Below are 14,436 nucleotides of genomic sequence, written 5' to 3' on the forward strand. Positions count from 1 at the left end.
AGCACTTTGGGAGGCTGAGGTGGGCGGATCACCTGAGGTCGGGAGTTCGAGACCAGCCTGACCAACATGGAGAAACCCCATCTCTACTAAAAATATAAAATTAGCCGGGCATGGTGGCACATGCCTGTAATCCCAGCTACTTCCAGCTACTTGGGAGGCTGAGGCAGGAGAATCACTTGAACCCAGGAGGCGGAGGTTGCAGTGAGCCAAGATTATACCTGGGCTCCTAGAGCAAAATTGCGTCTAAAAAAAAAAAATTGTTTTCTTTTTTGAACCGTTTAGGTTCCAGTCATCTTCCCTCTTTACCCCTAAGTACTTCAGCATGTATCTCCTAAGAACAAGGGCATTTTCTTCCATAATCACAGCAGTTATGAAATTCAGAAAATTTAACATTTATTAAATACTATTACTGATATTCAAGTTTCACAAAGTACCTCAACAACGTCCTTAGGCCAGACAGGGTGGCTCATGCCTGTAATCCCAGCATTTGGGGAGGCTAACTCAGGATAGATCACTTGATCCCAGGAGTTCAAGACCAGCCTGGGCAACATAGTGAGACCTTGTCTCTACTAAAAAAAATTTTAAAAAGAAAAATATATACAATGTCACTTATAGTATTTTCCCCAATACAGAATCTAGTCTAGTGCATTTGTTATTTGTCTTTTTTTTTTTTTTTAAAGCTCCCCCTCAGTGTTTTTCTGAACTCTTTTGAGCACGTGCCCTAAAATCAAGTTCAGAGATGGCTGTGTTTGTTATGATCTAGTGTGTTTGGCCAGGAGTTAGATACTGAGACCCCAGGTTTGCCCTGCTTTTGGCTTTGAGAAGTTCCTAAGGCCTTAGTTTTTTTTGTTTTTTTTTTTACCTGCCAACAGGGAAATGGGAGAATTGGACTTAAGCATGTCCAAAAATCCTCTCACAGCCCTTAAGGAACCACAATAAATAAATAAACAACAACAAAAAATTTTGTAAAGCTTTCTTAAAAAAAAAAAAGGTAGAAAAAAAGCCTGCCTGCTTCAGAATCTGTCAGTTCTGAAAGCCTGCGAAATGATTTTGTTTTCCGGATGTCTTACCTCTCTGATGTTGTCTTTTCTTCTGCTATTATCTTTTGCAAATGCTTGGCTGACAGTCTTTTCATCTTAGAAGTATTTTGAACATAATATGATGTTTATTTAGTGTCTCATGTACTTCAGGAGATAATGACCAGAAGAAGGAACTGTTTACCTATTTTTTGAGCACTATGGCTTATTCAGCTCCAGACTTTCCAGAGAGCCTGTATTAATTTGTCTTTATTTTGTCAGTTTGAAGTTAGATTAGCACTTGTGAGTTTTAATCTTTCTTTTCTGAAATCTGATGTGAATTTTTTTCCCAGATTCCTTGGCATTGACACTTTATGTTCATGAATTTCATCACCTAGATGCAAACATTTTGCTGGAAAATCCAGAAGGTGGCTGCAAAGTGGTAAATTTTTTTTTTTTTTTTTGAGATGGAGTCTCACTCTGTTACCCAGGCTGGAGTGCAGTGGCACGATCTCAGCTGACTGCAACCTCCGCCCCCCGAGTTCAAGCGATTCTCCTGCCTCAGCCTCCTGAGTAACTGGGATTACAGGCGCCTACCACTGCACCTGGCTAATTTTTTCGTATTTTTAGTAGAGATGGGGTTTCACCATCTTGGCCAGGCTGGTCTTGAACTCCTGACCTCGTGATCCACCTGCCTCCTCCTCCCAAAGTGCTGGGATTACAGGTGTGAGCCTTCATGCCTGGTACAAAGTTGTAAAATTGTGAGAATGACATTTTAGCCTCAAAATTTCCAAACTAATTTTTGTTTTCTCCTCCCTGCCCCCTTAATTACTATTTCAAGAGAATGGCAGATTTTAAGGTGGCAGGTCTTTGTTATGTCAAAAGTTATTTTTCCTCATGGAAATTACATACGGATCTAAAACATATGTGACTTCAAATATCTGTGAGCATTTGCGGAGTGCCTGCTCTGTTCAGGTACTGCTTTGGCTCTGGGGATGCAGCAACGAATTGGAGCATTGAGTTTGGCGGGGGAGACAGATTGTACATACATAATTTCAAAGGTCAGATAAGTGCTCTGCTAGAGGTACTGACATGCGTAAAGGAGTGACCAGCTCTGCCAAGAGCAGTGAGATGAGCCTGTTCCCGTGTTTATTAGCTTTAAAGCCTTAATATATCACTTTGCAGGCAATCTGTGAATTATTCCCTGAGGGATGTTTCTACTTCATCTTCCCATTTGATACAGGTTTCACTGGACTCTGAGTTCTTTGAAGGATGCAACTTCTTTTTGTATCATCAGTGAACCAGCAGGGTGTCTAAGCTTGAAGCTAGGCACATAGTAGGCCCACGATAAACATTTGCTGAAATCACAAGTCACATTGAGGCCTGGCGCGGTGGCTCACGCCTGTAATCCCAGCACTTTGGGAGTCCAAGGTGGGCAGATCACCTGAGGTCAGGAGCTAAGACCAGCCTGGCCAACACGGTGAAACCAGGTCTCTACTAAAAGTACAAAAATTCCCAGGCGTGGTGGCAGGCTCCTGTAATCCCAGCCATTTGGGAGGCTGAGGCAGGAGAATTGCTTGAACCCGGGAGGCGGAGGTTGCAGTGAGTCGAGCCGAGAACACGCCATTGCACTCCAGCCTGGGCAACAAGAGCAAAACTCCATCTCAAAAAAAAAAAAAAAGGCTCGTTGATATTAACAGTTTTCTAATAAGGGCCACCCCATTTGGTATTGTCAGAAATAGAGTTCACTCCTCTGATGTTTTCACATTAAGGAGACAGCTAGACATGAAATACAAGTTGGGAATGGGGGAATGGTATTCCCACCCTGCAGCGTCTAAGGCATGAGAGTTATCTAAGGCATCTCCAAAAGGCTGTGAATCTTTTGAATTTGGAGAAAGCCAGGAAGTTCTAGAGTAGGCAAGTCTGATCCAGTCAAGACTTCTGGAGTGACTGTGTAAGGAAGGGGAGGGGGAATAAGGGAAGAAGGGATATCTCAACATAGAAGTTCCCTCAATAAAGTGGGGTGGGAATGGGGGAGTTCTGGGCAAGTTTAAAAACTGTGTGCTCTCCAACACGGCACATGTATACACATGTAACAAACCTGCACGTTGTGCACATGTACCCTAAAACTTAAAGTATAATAAAATAAAACAAAAACAAAAAAACCTGTGTGCTCTCAATTTTGCAACAAAGGAAAATTCTGGCTTGTGAGATCGCAAACATTGTAAGCCTCTGTGTTTTTTCGTATTTTCTACATTGAGGTTGTACTGCTTTGCTAACTACCAAAGCTAATTTTAAATAATCTTGATAGGCTTGGAATGATGAGTCCAAAAACAAGATGTTTTGGGATCTGGATGGAGGAGATGAGGATAAACAGGACCAAGTGTGAGAAAGGAGCCCTTTTGGTTGACTAAAAGCTCAATATGATCAAGCAGTGTGTTCAGGCAGCTGCCCAAATGGTGATGTCATCTGGAGTATTGACAGCATGACATGTGGCCTAGTTTCTTGAGGAAATAATCAGAAATGAAGGCACAAATTCATCAACAAAGATGTTTATTGGCATTTCATTTCTAAGAGTGGGAAGTGTAGGTAAATTGTATGCTCCAAAATAGGGGCTCAGAATTAAATCATGCAATATGAAGCTATGAAAATTTATTCAAAGAATAATTAAATGATATAGTGAATATTTTTATATTAATACTTTACATATAAAAAATAAAAGCAGAAGACTTTTACAGAGAAATATTCTCCAAACGACAGATACAAAGGGGAATTAACAGATATAAAGTGTCCTGAGCAAGGGAGAGGATATTAGGTTTATTTTTATATAGTACAAGAAGACCTGGATAGATATTATGGATGGAAGTTATAATCCAAAACAAAGTTGGAGGCCAGGCGTGGTGGTTTATGCCTGTAATCTAAGCACTTTGGGAGGCCCAGGCAGGCGGATCACCTGAGGTCAGGAGTTTGAGACTAGCCTGGCCAACATGGTGAAACCCTGTCTTTACTAAAAATACAAAAATTAGCTCGGCGTGGTGGCACATGCCTGTAATCCCAGCTACTTGGGAGGCTGAGGCAGGAGAATCGCTTGAACCTGGGAGGCAGAGTTTGTAGTGAGCTGAGATCATGCCATTGCACCCCAGCCTTGGCGACAGTGCCAGACTCCGACTCAAAAAAAAAAAAGGGTGGGCTTTTTTGGTTTTATCTTTACTTTACTCATTAGCTATTATACCAACAATGCGGTAACAGTGGTGACATTTATTTTATTTATTTTATTTTTATTTTTATGCTGAGACAGGGTGGTACTCTTTTGCCCAGGCTCAAGTGCAGTGGGGGCCATCATGGCTTTACTGCAGCCTCAACCTCCTGGGGCTCAGTTGATCCTCCCACCTCAGCCACCCTGGTAGATGGGACTACAGGTGCACGTCACCATGTCCGGGTATTTTTTCTATTTTTTGTAGAGATGGGATCTCCCTATGTTGCCCAGGCTGGTCAAGAAATCCTGGGCTCAAGTCATCCACCCACCTTGGCTTCTTAAAGTGCTAGGATTACAGGTGTGAGATACCATGCTTGGCAGAAAATTGTTCTTATTTATTTTTAGTTTTTGAGATGGAGTCTCACTCTGTTGCCCAGGCTGGGGTCAAAAATTGTTTTTAAAAGAGAAAAATATTAGCTATTGTTTGATCACCTTTAATGCCTCGGCTGTTAGGCTATCTTGTTCTTTTCTGGTACTTGTCAATTTGTACACATCGTTTTAGCGTGCAGTCATTGTAAAGTTCACAAATGGTAGGTAGTCATGTGTTTCTCTGTTCCCCTACACCATGGCAGATCCCACTAACTCATGGCTACTGGGATGCAGCCTCAGAGTCATTTTCTTTTCTTTTCTTTTTCTTTTCTTTTTTCTTTCTTTTTTTTTTTTTTGAGGTGGAGTCTTGCTCTGTTGCCCAGGCTGGAGTGCAGAGGCACGATCTCATCTCATTGCAACCTCTGCCTCCCGGGTTCAAGCGATTCTCCTGCCTCAGCCTCCCGCGCAGCTGGGATTCCAGGCATGTGCCACCACACCCAGCTAATTTTTGTATTTTTAGTAGAGACGGGTTTTTTACCATGTTGGCCAGGCTGGTCTTGAGCTCCGGACCTCGTGATTTGCCCGCCTCGGCCTCCAAAGACCCAGAGTCATTTTCATCATACTTCTCTGAGATGCCACAACCAATCATAATAAAAATAGCCAAAATAGAGTCAGGCACTGTTCCACGTGCTTTACTTAAACTAAGTCATTTAGGTTGGTTTTAACAACCTTGTCAACTTGATCCTGTTATTCCTCATTTTACAGATGAAGAAGCAGAGGCTTAGAGAGGTTAAGTCATTTTGTCCAGTTGACACCACTTGGCATGGGGAGTGAAACTCTTCAGGCATCTTACTATAGATTTTATTAAGCACTATTTTTTAAAAATAGGAAGACATCATTAACAATTTATTAAAAAAAATTTTTTTTGAGGCAGGGTCTCACTCTATTTCAGGCTGGAGTGCAGTGGTGTGATCAAGGCTCACTGCCACCTTGACCTCCTGGGCTCAATTGATCCTCCTGCCACAGCCTCCCAAGTAGCTGAAACCACAGGCACATGCCACCACACCTGGCTAAATTTTTAATAATTTTTTTTTTTGTAGAGATAGGGTCTGGCTATGTTGCCCAGGCTGATCTTGAACTCCTGGGCTCAAGTAATCCTTTTGCCTCAGCCTCCCAAAGTGCTGAGATTGCAGGCATGAGCCACCGCACTTGGCCAACAATTTCTGTTTTACTCCATAATTTCCAAAATTATTATGTGCAATGATTATGTAAAAGTAAAAGTCTTTATTATAATCAAGACTAGGCCAGGCACGGTGGCTCACGCCTGTAATCCCAGCACTTTGGGAGGCTGAGGCAGGCGGATCATGAGGTCAGGAGTTCAAGACCAGCCTGACCAACATGGGAAACCCCGTCTTTACTAAAAATAAAAAAATCAGCCGGGTGTGGTGGCGGGCACCTGTAATCCCAGCTACTGGGGAGACTGAGGCAGTAGAATCGCTTGGACCCGGGAGGCAGAGGTTGCGGTGAGCCAAGATTGCACCATTGCTCTCTAGCCTGGGTGACAAGAGCGAAACTCCACCTCAAAAAAAAAAAAAAAAAAAGACTAAAACTGCAATAAAGATGTTTTGTCACTGGTTATTTAAGCAAAAGCTGGGTAGTTACTTCTTAGGAATCTTAGATGGGATGGGAGTTATACTTGGGGTAAGGAGTTAGACAAGGCTCCAGCTGAGAATTTTCCAGCTTTGTAATTTTATGAGTAACACCTATGAGTAGGTGTTACTTATCTGATGACTTTCATAAAACATAAAAGGGTCTTCTGCTAGGAACAAACAAAACACAAAATCAAAAGCACTTTTCCTTGTGTTAAGTGCATTTGTAAGCAGCTGGTTGAAATTCTTTTTTTTTTTTTTTGAGACAGAGTCTCGCTCTGTCACACAGGCTGGAGTGCAGTGGTGCGATCTCGGCTCACTGCAAGCTCCATCTCCTGGGTTCACGCCATTCTCCTGTCTCAGCCTCCTGAGAAGCTGGGACTCCAGGTGCCCGCCACCATGCCCAGCTAATTTTTTGTATTTTTTATTAGAGATGGGGTTTCACCGTGTTAGCCAGGATGGTCTCTATCTCCTGACCTTGTGATCCACCCTCCTTGTCGTTCCCCGCAATATTTTAAGAAAATAAAAATGAGAACAAAAATCAATGAAATGTGTAATGAAAACAATAGTGTTTCCTTCAAAATGAAAAATATTTATATAATTGATAAAACTGTACCTGGATTCAACAAGGAAAAAAAGACAGAAATCACCAATATCAGGAATAAAAGAGGTGACATCAGTAAAGATCCTAAGTATAAGCACTAAAGAATAATAGAATAAGAAAGGAATATTGTGAGAAACTTAATGTCAGTAAATTCGACAACTTAGATGATATGAAGAAATTATTATTATTATTATTATTATTTTGAGATGGAGTCTCGCTCTGTCACCCAGGCTGGGGTGCAGTGGCATGATCTCGGCTCACTGCAACCTCTGCCTCCTGGGTTCAAGCGATTTTCCTGCCTCACCCTTCCAAGTAGCTGGGACTACAAATGGGTGCCACCACGCCTGGCTAATTTTTGTATTTTTAGTAGAGACGGAGTTTCACCATGTTGGCCAGGCTGGTCTTGAACTCCTGACCTCAGGTGATCCGCCCGCCTCGGCCTCCCAAAGTGCTGGGATTACAGGCGTGAGCCACCACTCCTGGCCTTTTGTTTTAACTACCATAAAATTGGTATATTTGAGAAATGGGAGCCTTTGGATCATAACATTTCAGATAGATGGTTCTTTGGATAATATAAATTGTTACATTATTTCGTGAAGATAATTGAATGGTTTACCAATAATTATCAAAAATTCTTTTAAAAAAAACCCACATTCTTGTGACTAGTAAATATCCCTGTAAGAGACACAGTATAGTCCAGGTTCAAATCCATGCTTTCCTGCTTACTGGCTGTGTGACCTTGAGCAAATTAATTATTTCTCTCCACTATATTTCACCATTTGTACCTACCTCTTAGTGTTATTTTGATGGCTAATTAAATTAATAAAGCTATTATTAAAAACATAAGGAATCAGCTGGGCTTGGTGGCTCACACCTGTAATCCCAGCAATTTGGGAAGCCAAGGCGGGTGGATCACCTAAGGTCAGGAGTTCAAGACCAGCCTAGCCAACATAGTGAAACCCCGTCTCTACTAAAAATACAAAAATTAGCAGAGCATGGTGGTGCCCACCTGTAATCCCAGCTACTTGGGAGGCGGAGGCAGGAGAATCCAGGATGATTCTCTTGAACCGAGGAGGCAGAGGTTGCACTGAGCCAAGGTCATGCCACTGCACTCCAGCCTGGGTGACAGAACAAGACTGTCTCAAAAAAATATATATAATCTTATAATTATATATATATGGAATCTAGACAAAGATTTATGTTTCAAGATACTTGTTTCTAAGGTATTCATAATTGTGAAAATTTGAAACCAACCTGAATATCCAATCCTGGAAAAATGAAAAAATAAGTAGGAGTTTACTATTTATATAGTGAGATGTTAACAACAAAACAACGTTGCCAATCAATTTATAAAAATTGTGGAGGCTGGGCACGGTGGTTCATGTCTGTAATCCCAGCACTTTGGGAGGCCGAGGCAGGTGGATCACGAGATCAGGAGTTCAAAACCAGTCTGGCCAAGGTGGTGAAACTCCGTCTCTACTAAAAATACAAAAATTAGCTGGGCGTGGTGGTGGGTGCCTGTAATCCCAGCTACTCAGGAGGCTGAGGCAGGAGAATTGCTTGACCCCAGGAGGCAGAGGTTGCAGTGAGCTGAGATAGCACCACTGCACTCCAGCCTGGGTGACAGAGCAAGACTCTGTCTCAAAAAAACAAACAAACAAACAAACAAAAAAGATTATATACCGTTTGATCACAATTATATAAATTATGTAAAAACATTCATAGCAAAAAGATTCAGAGTATATACATAAAAATGTTACCTCTGAGTGGTGATATTCTGTTGTGGATTTAATTTTTTTATTATTACTATTATTATTTTATATTTTCCAGAATTAACCAACCTTCTTTCCTCCTTTCCTTGCCCCTCTCTTTCCCTCTCTCTCTCTTTCTGACTTTTTTGTAGAAACAGGGTCTTGCTCTGTTGCCCAGGCTGGCCTCAAACTCCTTGCTCAAGTGGTCCTGTCACCTAGGCCTCCCAAAGTGCTGAGATTATAGATATGAGTCACTGTGCTCAGCTCAGAATTAAGTTTCCAGAGCATTGTCTTTCTAATCAGAAGAGAACACAAAACAAAAATTAAATCATCACTAAATATTATTTAAGGGAAAAGCAGGGCCCTTAGTTGTGAACCAGCCTGACCACTGGTGAGGCCGAGAAGCCTGAACCTTCTGACCACAGCTGTCCTCTTGGGCTGTTTTTCTACAGATGCATTATGTTAATGAGTGCACTTCAGCAACTGTTTGCCAAGTTCTGGATTTTTTAATAATTCCACTTCATTCTTTTTTATATGAGAAGGTAGTGACCGTCCTGGAAATATATGTCATTTCAGCACTCCACTTGGCTCTGGATCCTGAATTGTTGCAGCCTGTTTGCCTGGTAATCTCCTTGTCTGTGTAAGTTGTTAGGGGTAACCAAAGGCAGCTGATCACTTAATTGTTGAAGGCCAGAAACCTGGCGCTTTCATTAGCTCCCATCATGTTCTTGAGAGCAGCCAGTGTTCGGCCTCGCCAGGTTTTCCATCCTTTCTAATTGAAATGGTATACTTTTCTTTGGTGTACTCACTGAGACTTTAGCCTGATGAGTGGTATACAGAAACAGCTACATACTAAAACAAATTAAAAATTTTCTATTGTTGATCATAGATAATCTATTTAAGGCAGATAAATGAAACCATCTTGGTGTCAATGACATACAATACAGTGTTTTTGTTTTTTGTTTTTTGTTTGTTTGTTTGTTTTTTGAGACAGAGTCTCGCTCTGTCGCCCAGGCTGGAGTGCAGTGGCGTGATCTTGGCTCACTGCAAGCTCCACCTCCTGGGCTCAGGCCATTCTCCTGCTTCAGCCTCCCGAGTAGCTGGAACTACAGGCGCCCGCCATCACACCCAGCTAGTTTTTTCTATTTTTAGTAGAGACGGGGTTTCACCATGTTAGCCAGGATGGTCTCGATCTCCTGACCTTGTGATCCACCCTCCTCGGCCTCCCAAAGTGTTGGGATTACAGATGTGAGCCACTGTGCCCGGCTTGTTTTTTTTGTTTTTGAGACAGAGTCTCATTCTTTTGCCCAGGCTGGAGTGCAGTGGCGTGACCTTGGCTCACTGCAACCTCCACCTCCTTGGTTCAAGTGATTCTCCTGCCTCAGCCTCCAGAGTAGCTGGGACTACAGGCGCCCACCACCATGCTGAGCTAAATTTTTTTTGTATTTTTAGTAGAGACGGGGTTTCACCATATTGATCAGGCTGGTCTCAAACTCCTAACCTCATAATTTGCCCCTCTTGGTCTCCCAAAGTGCTGGGATTACAGGCGTGAGCCACTGTGCCCGGCCCAGTTTTTTCTTTGCTTAAAATTGGCATCACAGTGTTCCATGTTTTCTTTTTCGTTTTTGTTAGGTTATTGATTGAGAATCCTCAAATGCATGGAAATTGTGGGTACTCTGTCTTTTTTTTTTCAAGAAGGAGTTTCGCTCTTGTTGCCCAGGTGCAGTGGCGTGATCTCAGCTCACTGCAACCTCTGCCTCATGGGTTCAAGTGATTCTCCTGCCTCAGCCTCCCTTGTCTCCATATCAAGCAGTATTGACTTCCAATGAGTCTGTTTCCTTATGTAGTCTAGAGTATTGGTATTTTACGGGCAAGTGTAGTTAAATCAAATGTCCAAATCCAGTTATTTAAATGGGCAGTAGAGATTTGAGGAGCTTAATTTGCCTTAAAAAAAAAAAAAAAAAAAGATTTCCCTTTCTCTTCCTCCCACTAACCCCATGGATAGTTTTTCTAACACTGAGGCTTTGAGAACCTAGTGCCAAAGCAACCAGTTGGAAAGAGAAACATCCACGTAATGACTAGTTGTTTTGTCTATGCAGTGTGAAACAAGAAGTTGGCATGATTTTATTTTTCACCTAGTTGACAGTTTTGTTTTGTTAGATTTCTTTGGACTGAAATGATTTGTTGATTTGGTATTGTGTAAACCAAGCCCAATTCCACAGTACTTCTGTGACTGTTAGGAAAAAAGAAAAAAAAAAAAGCAGGTGAAGAGTGCAAAGGATAATTAAACTGCTAGCCAGGAGACTTGGTGATTTTGTTCCAGCTTTGTCACCAATCAGTTACATGACCTTGGGCAGGTCATTTCACCTCCTCGGACCTTCATGTCCTTAAATGTAAAATGAGGAGTCTGGGCAAGACAAGTCCTCAGGTTCCTGGCAGTTCACCTTTTAATAATTTTTTTGACCTGGAGGCTGCAGAATAGAGCTCTAGTGTAATCCTGAGATCAGTTGGTGACTAACATTTGCATAGCTCAGGGAGAGAATCACAGGTTTGCAGTTGGTTTTTAGAACCAGATCAGCTTTTGGCAGAATTCTGACTTTATTTATTTTTATTTATATTTTTATTTTTTGAGACAGAGTCTCACTCTCTCACCCAGGCTGGAGTGCTGTGCTGCAATCTCGGTTTACTGCAACCTGTGCCTCTTGGGTTCAAGCAATACTGGTGCCTCAGCCTCCCAAGTGGCTAGGATTAAAGGTGCTTGCCACCACACCCGGCTAATTTTCATATTTTTAGTAGAGGCGGGGTTTCACCATATTGGCCAGGCTGGTCTCAAACTCGTGACCTCAAGTGATCTACCCTCCTTGGCCTCCCAAAGTGCTGGGATTACAACCCGCAATTCTGACTTTAAGAACATTTTTTTCCTATTTTTTATTACAAATGGGTAGATGTTACTTGAAGGAAACTTAGCAAATACAAATTAGCAGAAAGAAGAAAATTTAAACCTACCTAAAATCCGAGATACAGCTGACGTAAACAGTAGGTGTACATACCTCCAGATTTATAAATATCATCTAAATACAGTCAGTTCTGGTAAAATTCTTGTTTTGAAAACATGAAGTTGTTCCAACACTATTGATAATAATAGGGAACAATTTGAGCATAATGTGAATTTTGTTTTGCTTATGCACGATTTCATCCATGGGAAATACTATGCAAACACAGAAAACTTCACCCAACTGAATTGAGCCTCGTGGAAATACACATAACTTGCACACGTGTGCATACACACACACACACACACACTCCTCACAAGGACAATGAGCCACACCTACTGACATGTGGTATTACAACCTTTTGTCTCATTTCAGATAACCTTCCTTCAATCACTTCACAGTAACTGACAGCTCTGCCACCCTTCCTGCCTCTGCGACCCTGGCCCAGCCACACCTTTCCCAGTCCTTAGTTTTCCCCTCTGTCCTCTCAACGTGTTTTGTATTGTTCCTCTCTGTTTCCTGATCTTTTTTCTATCTTTCATTCTTATTTTTTTAAACTTACTTTAATTTTAATTTTTTTGAGGCAATATCTTGCTCTGTCACCCAGGATGGAGTGCAGTGGTGCTATCATAGCTCACTGCAGCCTCAAACTCTGTGGCTCAAGCGATCCTCCCATCTCAGCCTCTCCAGTAGCTAGTACTACAGGTGCCTCACCATGCTCAGTTGATTTTTTTATTTTTAAATTTTTTGTAGACACAGGTCTCATTATGTTACCGAGGCTCATCTCGATTGCCTCAAGCAATCTTCCCTCCTCAGCCTCCCAAAGTGCTGGGATTACAGGTGTGAGCCACTGCACCCAGCCCTTTTCCCTCTCTTTGTCTCATTATTCTCTTACCCTTTTTCTATCGATTATTTTTTTCCGTTCCCATACAAGGTGATGGGTGTGGGAACCTGGTGGGCAGCCTAGTAGACAGGGAGATGCTGGCTTCCACAAGCAAACTGCAGATATTTTTTTTTTCAAGGTAAAGTGCTCTACAGTAAGTCCTCATTGACGTCATGCATAGGTTCTTGGAAACTACCAATTGAAGCAAAATGAAGTATAACAAAACCTATTAATATAAACAAGAGTTAAGTTCCCACATCAGGTTTCTGGTCACAAAAACGTCATCAAACTACATAAAGACACAAAACACTTCTAATACTCAACACTGAATTGAAATAAATATGAGCTATACACACATTTAAGAAAGATGAGTCAAAACAAGTGAGATAATTATTTACCAAGTTTTTAGTCAATCGGTGTGTGAGGGTGGTCATAGAGGTGGTGGGTTAAATCAAGAAATAAATATTTGCAAAGCAAAAATTGTCAGGAGCACCTCCTACGACCAGGCAGTTCAAAAACAAACAATAACAAATATGGGGGTGCTCACTGAGCACTTTTGTGCTGCCCCATTTATGATTGTGCGTTTGTATGATTATCACATACTTTATGAATTTTTATTTGACAATAATTTGTACTTATTCATTCATTTTCTCACCCGTTTATTCCAGTTCAGGGTGTCAGGTAGCTGGAGCCTAACCCAGGAGCTCAGGGTGCAAGGTGGGAACCAACGCTAGGCAGGATGCCATTCCATTGCAGGGCACTCACACACACTCCCACACTCACGCAGACTGGGACAATTTAGACATGCCAATAAAACTAACATGCACATCTTTGGGATGTGGGAGGAAACAAGAGTATCCAGAGACAACCCAGGTAGACTTGGGGAGAATGTGTAGACTCCACACTGATGGTGGTTCCAGCTGGAAATCCATTTTTTCTCTTTAAAGTTATAATGAAAAGACATTGATCCAAATGTTATTTGAAAACCTGCTGTATTTATAAAGTGCATATTTAACTTGTGTAAAACTATGCTGTTGTTTTAATTCAGCTCTTTTTTTTTAATGCATCACTAACAAAATTTTTGAGTGTTATGCCCCAAACCCATACATAGTCATACATGGGTGTGTCTATGCCCATTTAATTTTGACTGAATTGGCCAACGTCCCAGGCCACAGACCACTGAACACAAGCTAGACTTGCAAAGGTGGAGATCAAGTTAAAGTTATCCCAACTTTTCAGAAATATTTGGAGCTTCTTTATTCTGATGTTTAAAATTACTTGGAGATACACTTATTGATGTACTCTTAAATTCGTAGCAGAAGGTGAAATCTCGTTTTGTCTTCTGAGAGGGAAACTCTAGAAAGTAGGGATCACAAATCTCTGTATGACTCAACAGTTCAAGTCTTGTTAAAAAATAAAGGATGTACCTTTAAATAGTGTTGTGGTCAAGCACACGGAGTTATAAGTTAAAAGTTTTTCTTTCGTAAAATCACAGCCTGAAGGAAGTAGACTATTTAGGAAACAGTTTAGCCTCTTGTAATAAAAATATAAGGAAATTGCTCTTCTGGCCCTCCTGGTCTTCCTCCTGGCCTTTGCTTTACCTAACCTCTTCTCTTCCCCTCCTAATTAGACAGACCACTTGAGTACGTAATCTCAGGGAGTCTTTTCTAACAAGCCCTAGTCTCTCCAAGAACTGAGAGGAGTGTGACAAAGCTGGAAGGGAGTTTTAGAAACAAAGCTGGTCTTCTGCCTCTCCTGTTTTTTCATTGTTTACCTTAATTAACCAATATTTCAGTTTAAAATCTTTTCTAATTTCTTTTAGATGCTTTCTGGTTGCTCTTATTTTATAACATATTGAATAATTTTTTGTAATGATATGAAACAGAATATATTTCTTAAATCATATTCATCTGAGAATCTCTAGAAATTCTACATGTATCACTTCACAAAACTTCTCGGTGTTTCTGGGCTTTCT

Source organism: Hylobates moloch, unplaced genomic scaffold (assembly GCF_009828535.3).
Source record: "Hylobates moloch isolate HMO894 unplaced genomic scaffold, HMol_V3 SCAFFOLD_13, whole genome shotgun sequence".
NCBI classification, from domain to species: domain Eukaryota; kingdom Metazoa; phylum Chordata; class Mammalia; order Primates; family Hylobatidae; genus Hylobates; species Hylobates moloch.